Raw genomic sequence first — 20,241 nt, 5'->3', positions numbered from 1 at the left:
AGTGAGAGGCATGAGGTGGGCAGACCTCGTGCCTAAGCTCCGTGAGAAGCGTGGCATGCTTCCCAGCCCGGACATAATGGTGCTCCACGTCGGGGGAAACGACCTCGGCCAAGTGACCGGCATTGACCTGACGAGGCGGATGAAGCGAGACCTGGGGGCCATTATGGAGATGTTCCCAAACACTCTGCTGGTGTTTTCGGATATCCTGGAACGCTGCGTCTGGAGGTATCAGAGGAGCACCAGCGCGTCTGGTATCGACAGGGCAAGACGTCGAGTCAACGCAGCGGTGTCTAGCTTCCTGGCCGACCGTGGGATGGGGAGTATTCAACACCCCCAAATACGACACGGTTTCGTGCGGATGTACCGACCCGACGGTGTCCACCTTGATCACGTTGGAAACAATGTGTTCTTGGGAAACATCCAAGACGGTCTCCGACGACTCCTGTGCTAGCCACAGCACAAACAACAACGGCTCTTTTAAGAGCCACCCAAAATGTACAAAAAAAGAGCAATTAGACAGTTAAAAGTGCCGTTGTAATTTTACAACCAGGGCTCTTACAGGGTTAAATGGTACCATCTTTACATCTTTGAAGTGTGTCATAAAAAGCAGCGTCACGTAGGCTATGGCTACATTGCGAGCTCAGCTCACGGTGTCCGGTAGGCTACTCTATGCTATAAATATAGAGAGCAACTCTACATTCGTCTCTGAGCTTGCTTTCAAATAACAGAAAACATTAATATATTGACGTTGATACATTCAGATGCTGTTATGAATCAATATGTCTTACACCAGCTTGCGATCCACTTTTGGGTCGGGACCCACCACTTGTGAAACACGGTCCTAGCCTACACATAATTAGACAAACTGGAATATTAGACGCCTACAATTGACCCTTTAAATATAGCAAAAAATTGATGTTAATTTTTTAATCCTTAATGTATTGTGTACAATTACATTATGCTGATGTCTTTCTAACCCGGCGCAACAGGTGCCTTGAGAGGATTAAGGAGTTGAAGCAGATGCTGTCTTCCTCTTGTTGGGCAAGAAGCTCATAGCGTTAAGAGCTTCTTAACGAATCTGGGAAACCCTGCCAATATCAGTGTAAGACAAACTTAATGGATGGATTTTTATTGACAATTGTCTGGGAAAAGTAGCTACACCATACCATTTAGTCAATTTAAGACTTTATGTAGCCTAAATAATGTGTCACATTAAAGAGTTTTCTTAATCCTATGTTTGTGTGGTTTGTCTATCCTACCTTCCTCTCATCCACAGGCCAACCTCTGACTCAACATTAACCCAATTGTTTCTCATTAAATACATAGTAGGCTACATGGATTAGCGAGGTGAATAGCGAATGGGATGTGAGATGAGCGGTTACGTTACACTGACACAGTAAATTCAGAAAAGTAACATTTTCCAAATATTGGTAAAAAAATAAATATTGAAGTCACATTGTTGTAATTACATGTTAGCTTGTTAAAGTATTTCAAAATTGTAGACGGAGGCTTTGACTGCGTCCAGTTGGTTATGGTTATTTTTTTCAGACACTTTGTACAGGCTCTATGTAGCCAGCGCAATTATTTAGAACGGTGAACAGACAGTTTTACTGGAACTACTTAGTCGCTGTTATCACCTGATTACGGACAGCCCCGCAGCCAATAAGAATCGAGTATTCACCCTGACCATGCCTATATACTGAAGTATCGCACGCAATCCAATCTCTTGGCTTTCGAGCTAGGCTACCTACATTGCAAACCTTGACTTGTCAATTGAGATTTCCCCAACGCTTACATCTTCACGATCCTGATCTTCAGTGCCACTGATAGTGACATATTTTGCCAACTATTTGCTTTTCAATCGTCAATCACAGAGGTAAGACATTAAAATGTATATATTCTAGCGTCAAAAAATAATCTGACAGGAAAATGTAACTGGGTAACGCTAGCTAGCATTGTGTTCGGTACTGTAACAGTGCAAAACCGAATGAAACCAGACCAGAGCGATCTTTCTAGTTAGAGCTAGCTACAGTAATTTGCCTCAGACAGTTTGCATTGTTCGCATATATCTAGAGGCAGCAGTCAACCTGTAGCCACTCATATTGTCTAGTTGGGCATTTTAATATGAAGCTAGTAAAGGAACAGTTAAAATGCAAGAACAATTAGTTTGGCTTGAAAAAATTGTTAGCTAATCACTAGAACGGACGTTTTGAAATGTGCAATAAACTGCTAACGCTAACTGACTTTTCTCATATGTGTATTTTCAATGAAATAATGTATATAAATGACAAAGTGAAATAAAATATCACAGTGACCTATTCCGGCCATACATTCTAATATTGATTGCACAGAATTTATATTGTAAATATGTCTAGTGGTTGGACTACAGTAGGCCTATCATTGTGTATGTCAAAGAAACGTTGCTAGCGGTCTCAGTGCTTCTGGTAATTTGCTTACAAATACAAATTATTAGATTTAATTGGTTTATCAGTACAGGAGTTGAATAGAAAAACAAATATTAACTAAATTTTATGTCAAGACTGTAATATTTAAGTTATCCAGTACTTGTGGCAATTCTAGCCAGTAGGCTACAGTAAGAATTCTGGGCATTGTCGTGTTGAGCGTGCTTTGCCATCTTAAATGTAAGCTTCTAATATTTTTTCAGTATACCTGGTCATAAAACGTTCTGATGACTTTCCATTGCATTTTTTGGTCTCTGCAAATTATGTTCTTATTTATTTCCAATAGTTCCTGATCTGTGCTCTGCATCTCCAGAAGGCCAGACTGAGCCCTGTTGCCCAGTGACTTTTTTGAAGGTAAATTAGTATAAATCCCATCGTACTACATCCAATCGTCCCACATACACGTGCTGTTTACAATACACTAGACACCTGCATGGTCACGTTAGCAGATTGCTTTATATCGCAGACTACAGTTTTTTTATCTGACTTATTTTACACAATATTTACCCCAACTAATTTAGGAACACTACAATTATTGTATGTGCCACTGTGTGTGTTGAATACTTGTTAGGGAGAGACTATTTTTTACCAGTAAGCAAGACACAATGCTTCACCTTTCATGTCTGTACTGAGAATGAAGCGCCTGGCCAAAGTGAAGTTGTGTAACCAACACACAACTGCATCTGTTTTTAACGTTCTTACAATTCTGACTTAATAAACAAACTATAATTGTGTTCAAAATGTTAATTATTGTAGAATCACACAAGTATTAATAACTGTAAGGCAGAGTTTCTGGGTACATGTACAGCTTGTGTCTGAGTCAGGTGGCTGAGCTGTGAGGGAATCAGGCTAGTAATCCGAAGGTTGCCAGTTCGATTCCCGGTCATGCCAACTGACGTTGTGTCCTTGGGCAAGGCACTTCACCCTACTTGCCTCGGGGGAATGTCCCTGTACTTACTGTAAGTCGCTCTGGATAAGAGCGTCTGCTAAATGACTAAATGTAATGTAAATGTGTCTCTGTAAGGTCAAGAGGTCATACAGCGAGGCCCCCTCTGAGCAGAATATAGCATGCAGTCCAGACAGTGGGGAGACAGTGAGGAAAATCATTTACAAATAGGGCTTATGTGATTAACGACCACTTCACCTGCTGAACGTTCTAGTGTATCAGTGTTAAGACCCGTTAAGGAAGCGATTCTGTGCATTCTATGTTTGAACATGTCCAGATACTGTATTTAAGCACTCTTGTAAGAGAGAGTCTTCACTCATGCTAGCCACTCTGTTGTGGATTGGTGGCATGATCCGACGTCGAGCTAATAAAACCGAGTCAACCCTTTTTATAATTGTCATGACTCCTTCCGGCCTGCCTTCTCCAGAATTTACATCTTAACAATAATTATATAAGCTTATATCTTGTTATATTAATTAACTTAAATAGTCCCATTAAATCGACCATCATAAGACGCTGTATATTTACATGCCATATACTTCAAGGTATCACATAATCAGTCATAAATTTCTTTCCAATAACACTTGTGTTTGAAATTGTGTTTTTATTTTCTAGTCGTTCCAGATCTGTGCCCACATCTCCAAGGTTCTTTTCTCTACAGTTTGGACTGCTTCTGGTTAAAGGTTGGTAATAACAAGTACAGGCTACAGTAGCCAGCATTTGAGGTATGTAAACTAGCTTATTTACTCTGTATAAAGATCTTCCGATTCTACTCCACTTTTTCATCCCAGACAAAGCTTACAGGTTTGTAATAACTATTACACATTAATCAGAATTAAAGCGATTTCAGCAGTGTCAATACAGTCATGCCACGTAAGGGAAAGAAATCTCAGTCTGCAAAGCTGCGCTGGTCTAAATTGGACCTTTCAGACCCACGCTTACAGAGTGCAGAGCCACACAGAAGTGATAGTGAATGTGGACAAGTATGTAGTCAACCTGTGGTGTCATCCTCATGCAAAGCTCAGTTTCCAGTTCAAGAGCCCAATGGAAGTGTGATTTCCACTTCTGAAAATGACAATATTCAAAAACAATGCATCCTACAAAGTCAGATATCAGTGCAGGCGTCAACTCATCAGGGTCGTATTGGCTATGTAAAGTCAAGGAACAAGCAGTGTACATGCATGGCTCTGACATTTTTGGCATATCACAATGAGGTTGAGGACCTGAGGAAGGCTGATCTTGACAAGATTCTGGACAAGGGCAACAGCTTGTATGACAAAACTATAAAACAGCTCAAAAGAGGAAAACGTTATAAATGCCAACAACTGACAATGGAGGAACTACCACTCAGAATCAACACTGACCATCATGACTACAATGTTCTTAAATCTCCGGTGGAGATGGGATGTGTGAGAGCCAGCGCAGCCGTTCATAACCAGGCTTGGTTTCTTGATCTCTCCACAAGACTTCAGTGTCTCTCTGCAGGCGTTACACATGCCCTCCTTATCATATCACCATACTGCATTGCTGTGTTCAGAGACAAGTCTGGAAGATATGGACTGTTTGATTCTCATTGTCGAAATGCAGATGGACTACCTGACAGAAATGGAAAAGCGGTTATGATTACTTTCACACATTTGAGTGAGATGGTTGCAAGGATTCATACGTTGTATGAATTTCTACTTACAGATTCCAGAGGCCCTATTGATGAACTACAGTATGACTTCATGCCAGTTGCATTTCAACATGCAAGACCTCTTTCAACGTGCAAGACATCCGACTGTTTGCCATTCCTATCAGTGCCATCTGACAAGCCACAAAGTGAAAAGCATGTGAAGAAGGTGACACAGACCAAAGATGAAACGCAAACTGGATTCCCACCCAGCAAACATTCTCTGCAGTCAATCAAGGCACTATCCACACAAGGCATGTCAAAGGACAGTAAGGCATTACCCAAGTTAAATGTACAACAGCGACAAAAAGAAAAGCGAAGACAAAGAAACCAAGGAATACATGGTGCTCACAACACCAGCAGATATAGAACAGATGCAGATTTCAGAGAAAATCAAAAAGAAACTTTCCGCCTAAAGTATCGTAATGATCCTGCCTTCAGAAAAAAGAAACTTTGTGCCACAGGTATCATAATGATCCTGCGTTCAGAAGAAAGCAAAAAGAAACTTTGTGCCACAGGTATCATAATGATCCTGCCTTCAGAAGAAAGCAAAAAGAAACTTTGTGCCACAGGTATCATAATGATCCTGCCTTCAGAAGAAAGCAAAAAGAAACTTTGTGCCACAGGTATCATAATGATCCTGCCTTCAGAAGAAAGCAAAAAGAAACTTTGTGCCACAAGTATCATAATGATCCTGCCTTCAGAAGAAAGCAAAAAGAAACTTTGCGCCTAAAGTATCGTAATGATCCTGCCTTCAGAAGAGAGCAAAAAGAAACCGTTCGCCACAGGTATCACAATGATCCTACTTTCAGAAAACGTCATTTGCAACAATGCATCAGTTACATGAGAAGCAAGTGTCACAGTGAAGAACATTTTAAGATGGCCCATAAGATGCGCTGTGCCTTGAAAGTAAGTAGGAAATACAGACAATGGACTCATTCTACACGTGAATACAGTCAACCAGTGGACAACAGCCTAATGCAGACAGCTATATCCACTTTCAAGGAATGCATTAAAGCTGGCCCAACTTTTGTGTGCACAATGTGCCATCGCACCCTTTTCCCTAACCAAGTAAAGTGTTGCAATCGAAGCAATTACAAGAAGAATCCACACGTTGTTGCTGTCTGTTTGACAGGGCAATATGTCCATGTGTGCGACGATCAATGTCAAGGTCCTGAACAATGCACTGCACCGGAAGAAAGGAAAAAAGAGTGGATTTGTCACAGCTGTCATTCCCATTTGAAGGCAGGAAACAAATCATCCATCGCTGTGGCTAACAACTTGGAGCTGGCGCCCATTCCCCCAGAGCTCTGTGATTTGAACGTACTGGAAAGACAACTTTTGGCCAAAATACTGCCATTTGCCAAGATTGTCACACTTCCTAAAGGTCGACAAGCAGCTATACATGGGGCTGTGGTGTGTGTGCCATCTGAGGTGGAAACAACGGTAAATACTTTACCAAGGCCATGCAGCTCATCCCAGTTATACAGAGTGAAGCTGAAAAGACGTCTGGTTTACAAAGGCCACCAGCTGTTTCACACTGTAAACATGAGAAATGTAGTAGCGGGACTCTCAAAGCTCATTGACACACACCCTGACTACAGAAACATTACAATCAGAGCTGATGAGAGAACGGATGATAATGATGATCGGATGGACCTTGATAGTGATGATGAAACTGAAATGATGGAGGTACTTAATTGCATAGAAAGTGCTGATCTATCAGAGGTAAAGTCTGCAGCTTTACAGCCTGCTTATGAGCAACAGGAAGACCATGACCAACAACCTCCCAATGCAGAGGCTGAGAAAGCTGCACTAAGACCTGGAGTTGGCTTGGACAGTTGTTTACAGCCACCTGACCTTGGAGAAGAAACACTGACCTACGGGGATGGGATTTTCAGCATCGCCCCAGCACAAGGAAACACGCCTGTTAGCTTTTCCCAAGTCCCAAGGCTTGAGGCAATGGCGTTCCCTGTTCAGTTCCCTACTGGAAGGAATACATTAGACGAGACAAGACAAGTCAAACTATCCCCAAGCATGTATTTCAATGCAAGGCTTTTCTGTGTTGACACTCGTTTTGCAAGAGACCAAAGCTACCTGTTTTTTGCGCAGTTTGTCACAGAGACTCACCTGGCAAAAAGCAGCATGTCAATTCAGTTAAGGAAAGGAAAATCCAAGACCAAGGACAGACGGAAAATATCCAACAAGTTGCTCCAGGACAAACGTGAGGTTGAGAGGTTGGTGAGAAACAGAGATGCTACAAGATTCATGCAACCACTGAGAGGGACTCCAGCTTACTGGGATAGAACTCTGAAGGATTTGCTCGCCATGGTCAGACAATTAGGAAAGCCAACTTTCTTCCTGACTTTCTCTGCTGCAGAATTCAGATGGCCAGAGGTAATCATAGCCATCAAAGCACAACAAGGTCAACAGGTGGAGTTTTCTGAGCTAGACTGGGCTGAGAAATGTGACATTCTCAGAAGTAACCCTGTAACCACCATGCGCATGTTTGACAAGAGGGTTGATGCTCTGATGAGACAGTTGCTGTTGGGTCCTGCGCAGCCAATCGGTGAAGTTATCGACTACTTTTACCGGGTAGAATTTCAGGCGAGAGGAAGCCCCCATATACATTGTCTCTGTTGGGTAGCAGGAGCTCCTATCGTCGGAGAAGACCGGGATGACGAGGTATGTGACTTTGTGGATCGCTACATTTCATGCCAGCTGCCTGATGAAGACAAACAACCCTTACTTCACAGATATGTCACGGACGTTCAAATGCACAGCAGAAGTCATTCCAACTCATGCAGGAAAGGTAACAAAGTATGCAGATTTGGATTTCCAAAACCACCTATAAAAAAAAACGCGCGTAACTTACCCTATGCCACAAGAAGAGGAAGGACCACCCCAAGAACATGCAATGGCACCACAAGCAGCCAAGAACAAACTGAAACCGGTCTGGGACTTGCTAAACGACCCAAAAGCACAGGTTGAAGACATGTCACAGCTATTGGCGCAATGTAATATGACATTTGATGAGTACGACACATATGTTGAGTCGTTGACCTCCGCAAGCGTCATTTTAATAAAGCGTGATGTCAAGGACTGCTGGGTGAACAACTACAATCCAAATTTGCTAATGGCGTGGAACGCAAACATGGACATCCAGTACATTCTTGATGAGTATGGTTGCATCATGTACATGCTCTCCTATATATCCAAGCCAGAGCGTGAGATGAGTGACTATCTCAAAACGATAGTCAAAGACATGAGCCCAGAAAATCAGACGGAACGAGATGAAATGAAAGGTGTCCTTCAGGCGTATTCCAAACACAGAGAGGTCAGCGCCCAGGAGTCTGTGGCCCGTACGTGCAGCCTGAAAATGAAATCTTGCTCACGTGAGGTTTTATTTCTACAAACGAGTGACAACGCACTGAAAATGAGTCTCCCACTTTGCGCATTGCAGAAGAAACCAGAGGAAAGTGAGAATGTGTGGATGACGGGTATACCCGACAAATACAGAGCCAGGCCTGAAACACCAGAGTTTGAAAACATGTGTCTTGCAGACTTTGCATCACATTACAGGATTGTCTACGGCAAGGAAACAGAAGATGGCAAGCGTGTCAGCCTATTAAACAACATGGGAATGATCCAGAAACGCACCAGAGGGAAGCCTGCAATCATCAGATATGCTCGCTTTTCAGAAAAGAAGGACCCTGAGAACTTCTACGGAAGATTGCTCAAACCCCCCACAAATGTGCCCAGATTTTGTTCGCAAAATGTATCGAAACCTTAATCGGACACAAGCTGGCACATTCTACTTGGTTCGTGAGTGGTGCGTTAACCATGTGCGTGGCCTAAATCCTGACCCTTTCTTTTACTTTGTCACTGGTGGCGCAGGCACAGGAAAATCTCACCTCATAAAGTGTGTTCATGCTGAGGCAACAAAAATACTCAGTAAACTGCCAAGACTATGCGAGGAAACCGACATATCCATGCCAACCGTTTTACTGACTGCATTTACAGGAACCGCTGCTTTCAAAATTTCAGGCAACACTTTGCATTATGTCCTAAAGTTGCCACGATGCTTAAAGCCACCGTACCAAGGACTTGGAAATCTCATAGATGAAGTGAGGGCCCAGTTGTCAAACGCCGAGATCATCATTATTGACGAGCTGTCAATGATTTCAAAGCCCTTGTTTGCCTACGTCAACTGGAGATTACAGCAAATCAAAGGCAATAAGAAACCGTTTGGTGGCATGTCGGTTCTGGCAGTAGGAGACTTTTATCAGCTCCCCCCACTGGGAAGAAGTAAACCGCTCTGCGTGTTTGAGGAAGATACAGATGACTTCTGGAAAGACTACTTTCAAATGATCACACTGACGGAGATTATGCGACAGAGAGATGATGTTGCCTTCGCTGAGGTTTTGAATAGAATCAGAGTGAAGCAGAAGACGGATGCCTTAAGCAACGATGACAAAGCTCTGCTTCATCAGGCTGTGACTGACCCCGCCCGCTGCCCTAATGACGTGCTACACATCTTTTCCACCAACAAAGAAGTTGATAAACATAATGCTGCAACTGTGTCTGTCCTCCATTCCAACGTCATCAACATAGATGCAGAGGACTATAGAAGAGACCCTCAAACTGGAGTGATGAAGAAGCAACACCATCCTTTTAAAGGAAAAAAGGACAATCTGCTTGATATGCTACAAGCAGCTGAAGGTGCCCGAATCATGATCACCAGAAACATAGATGTGGAAGACGGGCTTGTTAACGGGACATTTGGAAAGATTGCGAGAATAGTCACCCAGACAGAGAATGGTGTTACAGCTATAAACTCGCTGGGACTTGTGCTGGACAATCCAAATGCAGGACAAAGGTATCGGGACAATTCATCAGGTGATGCTGGACACTTGGTGTACATAGAGAGGGTAGTGGAAAACCTGAAACAAAAAGGAGTGGTTCGCAGGCAGTTTCCCGTCAGGCTGGCTTTAGCATGTACAATTCACAAAGTCCAAGGAATGACAACACAATCTGCAGTGGTTTCATTAAAACGTGTCTTCCAACCCGGAATGGCCTACGTGGCTCTGAGTAGAACCACTTCACTGCAAGGACTGAAAATGACGGACTTTGATGAGAAGAAGATATTTTGTGATCCTGCAATCACAGCATCACTGGACTCAATGACAAGAACATCGTTGGACAGCACTATGCCACTTATCAAGTATCAACAGACTACAAACGAGGCACAAACATTGACGATAATCCATCACAACACGGAAGGATTGCCAGCTCACGTTGCCGATATCAAATCTCATCACCAGTTGACACTTGGAGACGTTTTATGTTTTACAGAAACTCATCTATCAGGATCTTTTGTTGCTGAAAGTCTACAGCTGGAGGGCTACAACATGTTCAAACGCAACAGACACCTCTCTTACACCAACCATCCTCACATTGCAAGTAGAAGCGGAGGTGGTGTCGCTATGTATGTCTGAAACCATTACCATGCCTGTGAAAAGCAGTACCTTCAAAATGTTACTGACTTGGAGTTTTTGGTCGTCAAACTGGAGTCCCCTGTCAAAGCTTTGATTGCTGTTGTGTACAGACCACCGGATTACAATATTGGCCACTTCCTTTCAAACCTGCAAAGCCTTTTGGAATCTTTAGACGTTATGGATTGCCAGCCTATCGTACTTTGTGGAGATTTCAACGAAGATTTACTGTCCATTGGAAAAAAGCCAATATCCAACCTTCTTCAGTCAAGAGGATATACACAACTGGTCAGAGAAGCCACCACTGAGAAGAACACACTGTTGGATCATGTTTACATCTCCAGAGCACAAGACTGTCTCCAATCAGGATTATTGCAAACTTACTACAGCTATCATAATCCTGTATATTGTATTCTAACTTCTAACATCTAGGGCAAAGAAAAAACATGACTGTCCAAACACAGTCAGCGGCTCCGAAGTCTTCCAACACAGGATCTCATCAACACGACGTCATGCCACAACAGCCGACCAGCCACTCAACTCTGGTGTATTTTCTAATGACATCTTGGTGATATGAGACAGGTGGCCCTTTTACAGGGGGACTCCTTGTTAAGCCAAGATGTCACGCCACAACAATCCACCAGCATCTCCAGCCTTTCAAACCAAAGCAGGATCTCATCAACACAACAAGAAGACATCACGCCACAGAAACCGACCAGCCACTCAACAGCCTTCCGTCCAACGCAGGATCCCATCAATACAACAAGAAGACCAACAAGAAGACATCACGCCACAACAACCGACCAGCCACTCAACTCTGGTGTATTTTATAATGACATCTTGGTGATATGAGATAGGGGGCCCTATTACAGGGTGACTCCTTGTTAAGCCAAGATGTCACGCCACAAAACCCACCAGCATCTCCAGCCTTTCAAATCAATGCAGGATCCCATCAACACAACAAGAAGACCAACAAGAAGACATCACACCACAAAAACCCACCAGCATCTCCAGCCTTCCAAACCAACACAAGATCCCATCAACACAACCAGAAGAAGTCACGCCACAGAAACCGACCAGCCACTCAACAGCCTTCCGTCCAACGCAGGATCACAGCGCAGCAGCAATTTGTCACGCCATGACAAAGGACCAACAAAACAACTCACCACCAAACGACAACCAACCAGCACTTGTCATCTATATAGATAGTACGCCTCCATTTCACGTTGTCTGATCAAGTGGGCCTGTGCGGCACTGACAGGCCTAACTCTGCTGTATTTTCTCATGACATCTTGGTGATATGAGACAGAGGGCCCTAATATAGGGTGACTCCTTGTTAAGCCAAGATGTCACGCCACAAAAACCCACCAGCATCTCCAGCCTTCGAAATCAACGCAGGATCCCATCAACACAACAAGAAGACATCACGCCACAGCAACCGACCAGCCACTCAACAGCCTTCCGTCCAACGCAGGATTCCATCAACACAACAAGAAGACCAACAAGAAGACAGACCAACAAGAAGACATCACGCCACAACAACCGACCAGCCACTCAACTCTGGTGTATTTTCTAATGACATCTTGGTGATATGAGACAGGGGGCCCTATTACAAGGTGACTCCTTGTTAAGCCAAGATGTCACGCCACAAAAACCCACCAGCATCTCCAGCCTTCCAAACCAACACAGGATCCCATCAACACAACCAGAAGAAGTCACGCCACAGAAACCGACCAGCCACTCAACAGCCTTCCTTCCAACGCAGGATCACAGCACAGCAGCAATTTGTCACGCCATGACAAAGGACCAACAAAACAACTCACCACCAAACGACAACCAACCAGCACTTGTCATCTATATGGATAGTACTCCTCCATCCCTCTATTTCACGTTGTCTGATCAAGTGGGCCTGTGCGGCACTGACAGACCAACCAGCACTTGTCATCATATAGATAGTACGCCTCCAACCCTCCACGTTGTCTGAACAAGGGGGCCTGTGCGGCACTGACAGACCAACCAGCACTTGTAATCTATATGGATAGTACGCCTCCATCCCTCCAATTCACGTTGTCTGATCAAGTGGGCCTGTGCGGCACTGACAGACCAACCAGCACTTGTCATCATATAGATAGTACGCCTCCAACCCTCCATTTCACGTTGTCTGATCAAGTGGGCCTGTGCGGCACTGACAGACCAACCAGCACTTGTCATCATATGGATAGTACGCCTCCAACCCTCCACGTTGTCTGATCAAGTGGGCCTGTGCGGCACTGACAGACCAACCAGCACTTGTCATCATATGGATAGTATGCCTCCAACTCTCCACGTTGTCTGATCAAGTGGGCCTGTGCGGCACTGACAGACCAACCAGCACTTGTCATCATATGGATAGTACGCCTCCATCCCTCCACGTTGTCTGAACAAGGGGGCCTGTGCGGCACTGACAGACCTAACTCTGGTGTATTTTCTAATGACATCTTGGTGATATGAGACAGGGGGCCCTAATAGAGGGTGACTCCTTGTTAAGCCAAGATGTCACGCTATAACCACAAACCAGCAAGTCCACACAGCCATGACAAAGGACCAACCAAAGAACGGACCAGCAAAAGCCAACAAACCTGTCAAACATGTCATATTATCGTATGTTTATTAGGATTTTTTTTAGTTGTTAAGTTATGTTAGTCATGTCCTATAAATATGTCTAGCTTTGCCTGTACAGCACTTTGGTCAACGTAAGTTGTTTTTAAATGTGCTTTATGAATAAACTTTACTTCTCTATGTTGGTAGTGTTACGGTTTTATTCCCCCTCCCCCCCCACAAAAATTGCAATCTGTTGATGTTCACTTTGTTACAGTTCATTTTTGTCTATCCCCCTCCCCCCAAAAAAACAAAACAAAAAAAATATTTTACAATCTGTTGATGTCCACTTTGTTACAGTTCATGTTTGTCGATCCCCCCCCCCCCCCTCCCCCCCAAAAAAAACATTTTTACAATCTGTTGATGTTCACTTTGTTACCTTTAGCTATGCATTGATGTTTATTGTGTTACGTTTCATGTTTTAACGTCTGTTGTTTTGTCACCCATTCTATTCAGTAGGTGCGGTGGGCAGCTGTGGAGCAGTGATCAGGCACCACCTCCTGATTTATAGCTTATGTTTAGTTACAGTTTGTGTAAATGTTATAAATGTGTATATATTTTGGATCCATCTTGTACACTAGGAGCAGTGAGCAGCTGCAGAGCATTGACCGGTGACCAACTCCACATCCATTTCTAATTCCCACCACTGGTCATTCTGGAAAAGTGTGTACAACTCTCAATTATCCAGATAAATTAAAGTGCACCAGTTCTCAATTTTCTTGTGATTCCATTCACATTGAATATGAGATACAGGTGCTACAAGGGCATCAATAATAACCATTTCCGACATTTAGGACAGTATTTATAATAAAATAATTTAAATGTACCTGCAGATGTTACAAAATAAACCTGAACTTGTCCAGAAGGGATTTCAAGTGTGCTTTTTTAAATACTTGTTATTTGTTTGTGGAAATCTGATACCTTTTGCGGGAGACACATCTATATGATGCTTAAAATCATTTTGAAAATCAAATATCCATTTTAGATAGACTTGTTGCTGTAAATCCTACAATGGAAAACTGGACATAAGTTTTGATGGAATTTTATTTTGAGAAATTTCCCACAAATATCGTGTAATAAGGTAAAACATGTTCTTTAAATAACATTCCCATATCCTTTTGGTTACTCAAGGCTATCTTTCTGTTACTTTGGATGAGTAATTTGTATTTATGTTGCCTATCAACTGGAAGAAATGTTGGTTGTATGGTTTATTACAAATTTACAAAATTACATGTCAATTAATGGTTGCTCTCCAGGAATTATAATCCTAGTAACCAGATAACGGGACGTGTTGACCAACAACCTACACACATTTTCTTTGCTGTCTTAAAAGCAATGTAAAAACACACTGAATGGTTGATATCAGTAAACACCAGGAGACTATGGGCAGCTGGGGCAGCCGCAAGCACACCCTCACAATTTCCCCAGAAATTGTATCCTCTCTAGTTTTTATTGTTATTAGGTAAAGGTATCGCTACACGACGGTGGGTCACAATGACCCGAAGGTAGCACAAGGGGTATTTATAGGTATCGCAACACGACGGTGGGTCTCAATGACCCGAAGGTAGCACAAGGGTTAAGAATGTCACGTGAGCTCCTGGACGATCGATCAGCTTCGGGAAGAGCCCGGGGGGCTAAGCCCTGACAACGTGGTAGCGTGGCCGAGCGGTCCAAGGCGCTGGATTTAGGCTCCAGTCTCTCCGGAGACATGGGTTCAAATCCCACCGTTGCCACTTTTGTAGGGTTCTAACGCCGTCCCATTGCTTTGAAGTCAGTAAGTGGGTTTCAAAAAGTGAACTGTGGCTCGACATGTGCGATTGTATATGATGTTTTGGGACATCGTAGTTATCCTTTTCATAATCCAGTTAAATTTGCCTGAAAACGCCTAAACAGCATACCCAAAGTAAATTGGAAGCTGTTCTTGAACCATTTGGAGTACATGCATGTAAATGATCTCTTTTGAAAGCTGACACTCTGACGTTATGTCCCCTGTTGTCAGGACCCCTGTCAGTCCTACTAGTGTTGAGTAATAGAAGCTTGAACACAAGGAAAGTGAAAATTTCTATTTCCGCCTAGATTTTGTTTTGTAAACAGAGGCCTGAAGAGGCCTAGAGGTGGTAGGTATTAGCTGGAAGACTAAATTGGACCACAGGTTGAAGCCTTACCCAATTCAAATCAAAAGTCAAACATAATACCACAATATATTCATATTTGACACATGTTTTTATAAGAGTACATCCAGGCATTTTCTAAAAGGGCCTTTTGGAGACTCCAAAATGACCCTTTGTAACCAAGGTCAAATACTCAGGATAAAAGGTATTATTTTTCATAATTGTTATCTCTAATGAAAGGTGGTACTTAGAACTATCATATATAATAGCTAAATCCCTAATTAGTATTACTGAAACACAAAAATTGAAGCATGAACACATTGGAGTGCTTTATCTGATTCCCAGGATTGGCGCACAAAGAAAACTGATTCTGTCAACCATATTGCGCAATCGACTTTTATTTTGAAGGCTCCACAGACGCATACAAATGAGGTATTGTCATTTTCAGCTAGTTGTCAGCTACAAGGCTAACGAGCTAATTTCAGAGCCAGTCGAAGCCAGTTCGAGAAATTTGTTTAGAAAGAGTGGGGGGGGGGGGCAGGACGCACAGACCTAGTTGGCTTTAGAGGGCTGTCAACGGGGCATGGAAGCTCCTATTGGGTCAAACAAGGTGTCAATCAAAAGGGGAGGGTTCAACGGACATTTTGATGCCTTCATATCATAAATACTCCGTTGCTAACCGGAGAAAAGAACACTTTTATGTGAACAAGTTGTTTCTTCCGTCGGCTAACTTGCATAATGAAACAAAGGATAATGGTTATTCATGAACGTAAAACATTGTATTTGGACGAATTACTTTACATGGTTAGATACTTTGAACCCTTGGGAATGTACGCAGATCAAGTTTTGATGTGTTGTTTGCATACCTGGACGACACAGAACCTTTGAGGGTAAGTAGAGACGTTTGGCTTTGTAAACAACACCAAAGTGGTGACTGGACAAAGACGTTGACTAAACTTGTTGTTGTGACTCGATCTTGAAATGGTTTACATATCTACAAGCACAAGAATCGTAGCTTTCCAATGATGTATAACATGTGTAGTAGTCTAAAAAATATATTTATTAAAATTTAGTGCGTAGTAACAGGGGGAGTAGGGGGCAGTGTTTCGGTCCCGCGGGCGGGCCCGGACGAAAAACCGGTTATAGTGGCAACTACAGTGGCAACTTTTTTCCTTGAAGTTGATTCAATCCCCAGCCAATACAGACCGTGGAGAGGCATCTCGTCTCTTGTGACGGTCGATAGCTTCACGATTAGGCCACGTGTTCCAAACTCCGCAGAAGTATAAACCAGGCTTAGGGCAATTTCTTACTAGTTGGACGTCAGTAGGTGGTGTGGAAAGGTGAACCGTCCCTCGAAATGCTGTGCGATCATGGAGGCAGTTGTGGGCATTGGTGGAATAGTGGCAATTATAGCTTCCTTCCAAGCCATTGACCCGGGTTCGATTCCCGGCCAATGCAGAACCTTGAGAGAGATGTGTTTTATCTTGTGACGTTCAACAGCTTCCAGGCATTAAGAAAGTCACGTGAGCTCCCGGACGATCGATCAGCTTCGAGAAGAGCTCGGGGGGCAATGACTTGACAACTGGGTAGCGTGGCCGAGCGGTCCAAGGCGCTGGATTAAGGCTCCAGTCTCTCCGGAGGCGTGGGTTCAAATCCCACCGCTGCCACTTTTGTAGGGTTCTAACGCCGTCCCATTGCTTTGAAGTCAGTAAGTGGGTTTCAAAAAGTGAACTGTGGCTCGACATGTGCGATTGTATATGATTTTTTGGGACATCGTAGTTATAGTGGCAACTACAGTGGCAACTTTTTTCCTTGAAGTTGACGGGGTTCAATCCCCAGCCAATACAGACCGTGGAGAGGTATCTCGTCTCTTGTGACGGTCGAACACATCACAATTAGGCCACGTGTTCCAAACTCCGCAGAAGTATAAACCAGGTTTAGGGCAATTTCTTACTAGTTGGACGTCAGAAGGTGGTGTGGAAAGGTGAACCGTCCCTCGAAATGCTGTGCGATCATGGCGGCTGTTGTGGGCATTGGTGGTATAGTGGCAAGCATAGCTGCCTTCCAAGCAGTTGACCGGTGTTCGATTCCCGGCCAATGCAGAACCTTGAGAGAGATTCAAATCAACTTTATTTCGCAATGTATACAGATACTAGGAATTTGATTTGGTGTTCTCCATGCAGGCTATAGCATCACAAATAGAACAACGAGACAAAAAAGAAAAACAATACAAGGACAGATAGTACCAGTATGAGCAAAATAATAAATAAGAATGGAGGTAATGTTAAATAAAATGCCGTAAAGTTCATGTGTAAGAGCTATTTAGGAGGGCTATTGTTAGATGTGTTTTATCTTTTGAGGTTCAACCACTTCCAGGCATTAACCCTTGTGCTACCTTCGGGTCATTGTGACCCACCGTCGTGTTGCGATACCTATACATACCCCTTGTGCTACCTTCGGGTCATTGTGACCCACCGTCGTGTAGCGATACCTTTACCTACTAACAATAAAAATAAATATTATTTTTGCATTAACCCTGCCACGCCGTGTCGGTGCGACTCTTCCTAATACAAAAACGTAGATACGTAGGGGAGGGGTATATCACATAATATCAACAGTTAAAAGTAGGAGGAACACTCGCGCTGCCCTCAGGTCATTGTGACCCACCGCAGTGTCTGCGTTGTCAAAGTGTGTATATCACGTTATATCACTAGTTAACACTAGGTGGAGCTGTCTCCGGGTCATTGGGAAGCGGCCAACCTGGTGACCTGGTGCAGCCAGAACAACTTAGAGCTCAATGCTCTTAAGACAGTGGAGATGGTTGTGGACTTCAGGAGGAACACAGCCCCACTCACCCCCATCACCCTGTGTGACTCCCCAGTCAACACTGTGGAGTCCTTCCGCTTCCTGGGCACTATCCTCTCCCAGGACCTCAAGTGGGAACTGAACATCAGCTCCCTCATCAAGAAAGCACAACAGAGGATGTACTTCCTTCGGCAGCTGAAGAAGTTCAACCTGCCAAAGACAATGATGGTGCACTTCTACTCAGCCATCATTGAGTCCATCCTCACCTCCTCCATCACCGTCTGGTACGCTGCTGCCACTGCCAAGGACAAGAGCAGACTGCAGCGTATCATCCGTACTGCTGAGAAGGTGATTGGCTGCAATCTGCCTACCCTCGAGGACCTGCACACCTCGAGGACCCTGAGGCGAGCGAGGAAGATTGTGGCCGACTCCTCCCACCCTGGACACTCCCTGTTTCAGTCACTCCCCTCCGGCAGAAGGCTGCGGTCTATCAGGACCAATACCTCACGCCACAAAAACAGTTTCTTCCCTTCCGCTGTTGGCCTCTTCAACAAGGCCAAGGGACCACACTGACTCAAATGACTTATTGCTTAAAACACACTGCTTTTGCACTGCACCACAACATGGTATCTTGTACATTTGTATTTTTTGTAATATTTGTATTTTTGTATTTTTATATTGTAATTTACGGCAACTTATATTTATCCCACTTAGTACTGCTAGTTTATGTACCCTTAGTATAGTTAGTCCACATATTTAAATTTTAGGTATATGTTTATTGTATGCACCTTCCTGCCAAAGCAAATTCCTTGTCTGTGCAAACTTTCATGGCGAATAAATCCCTTTCTGATTCTGATTCTGATTCTGATTCTGATTGTGACCCAGCGCAGTGTCTGCGTTGTCAATTGTGAACCCGCCGCCTGCCCCAGAAGTTTATATATCAGGTTATATCACTAGTTAACACTAGGTGGAGATGTCCGCGGGTCGTTGTGACCCACCGCAGTGTCTGCGTTGTCAATTACGGCGGTCGAATTAGGTAGGCGTCATTGTGCTCTCTCAACTTGACGAGGTTTGATCCACGCCTCCAACCTCTCCCCTGAGTCTAATGACGCCTTTACGATTCGACAATCAGCGACCCCTCTCGGCGGTAGAATGAGTGTGACGTCTGGCGTCAGAGAAACCGCTATCGGACCCGTCTGCCAAGCGGCCGTGCGGCTGCGGCCCCTCGGAATCGGATTGGCCACATTGACCTAGATAAAATTGATAAGGTCGGAACGAAGGGAGACAGATGAAATCGACGCCTCTCTCCGACCTCGTCTCGTCCACTTTATTTATTTAATTTAATTTTATATTATTTTTTATCTATTTATTTATTTATATTTATTTTTTTGTCCAACCGCGCGCGCACGCGCCTCCTTTTACGATTCGACGATTGGCGATCCCTCTCGGCGGGAGAATTGTCCTTGCGTCAGAGAACACCGCGGTCGGACCCTTCTGACAAGTTGCCGTGCAGGTCGGACGGCCTCGGCAAGCAGAGGGCCACGTGACGTCTGGCGTCAGAGAAACCGCGGCCGGACCTCTCTCACCACTTTGTTTTTATTTTATTTTTGGGTCCAACCAGGGCCCCGTTCGTCGTAAGGGTTGAAGCTAAGTTAATCAATTGTCCCTTTAGCCTGTTAACATAAGCGAGATGAGTGAGAACAGCAAATATCGGTTCGTCAACGGCTGATCCGCATCCAAATCATGTGGTTAATTTCAATCAGGCTAAACTTATCAGGGAAATTGCACGTGCACGTCCTACTTCAAAAGGCAGGAAAGGTCGATCACCAAAACCGTGATTTTTTTACGGTATGATGGCGGAAAAGACGAAAGAGAGAGCGGTGATAGGCTATTGTCGCCATCCGAGCAAACTATTATAATGAGTCTCTAAGAAGACAATAAGCATATTATCATGGCTAAGTCAAACACCGCCACCGCTGCCAGAGCAAGACAAGCAGCTTGGCAAAAAATTGCCGATAAGCTAAATGCGAAAGTTTTGGGGAAATGTATAGGCTCATCTTAAGTGCCTCATTACCCCAATCAATCAGATCACATTTCTTTAAATGTGCCTGCT

The 20,241-nt window shown here is 43.9% G+C and overlaps 1 non-coding gene across 1 annotated transcript; it reads left to right on the top strand.

The window, feature by feature from the left end:
• The first annotated feature begins 16,908 nt into the window (after nucleotides 1-16,908).
• On the top strand, nucleotides 16,909-16,990 carry trnal-aag (transfer RNA leucine (anticodon AAG)). Its single transcript has one exon. It is a non-coding gene; the product is annotated as a tRNA-Leu (tRNA).
• The last annotated feature ends 3,251 nt before the right edge of the window (nucleotides 16,991-20,241 follow it).

The sequence above is a fragment of the Osmerus mordax genome, chromosome 27, assembly GCF_038355195.1.
Source record: "Osmerus mordax isolate fOsmMor3 chromosome 27, fOsmMor3.pri, whole genome shotgun sequence".
NCBI classification, from domain to species: Eukaryota; Metazoa; Chordata; class Actinopteri; order Osmeriformes; family Osmeridae; genus Osmerus; species Osmerus mordax.
This window is presented reverse-complemented; position numbering and strand designations above follow the sequence as displayed.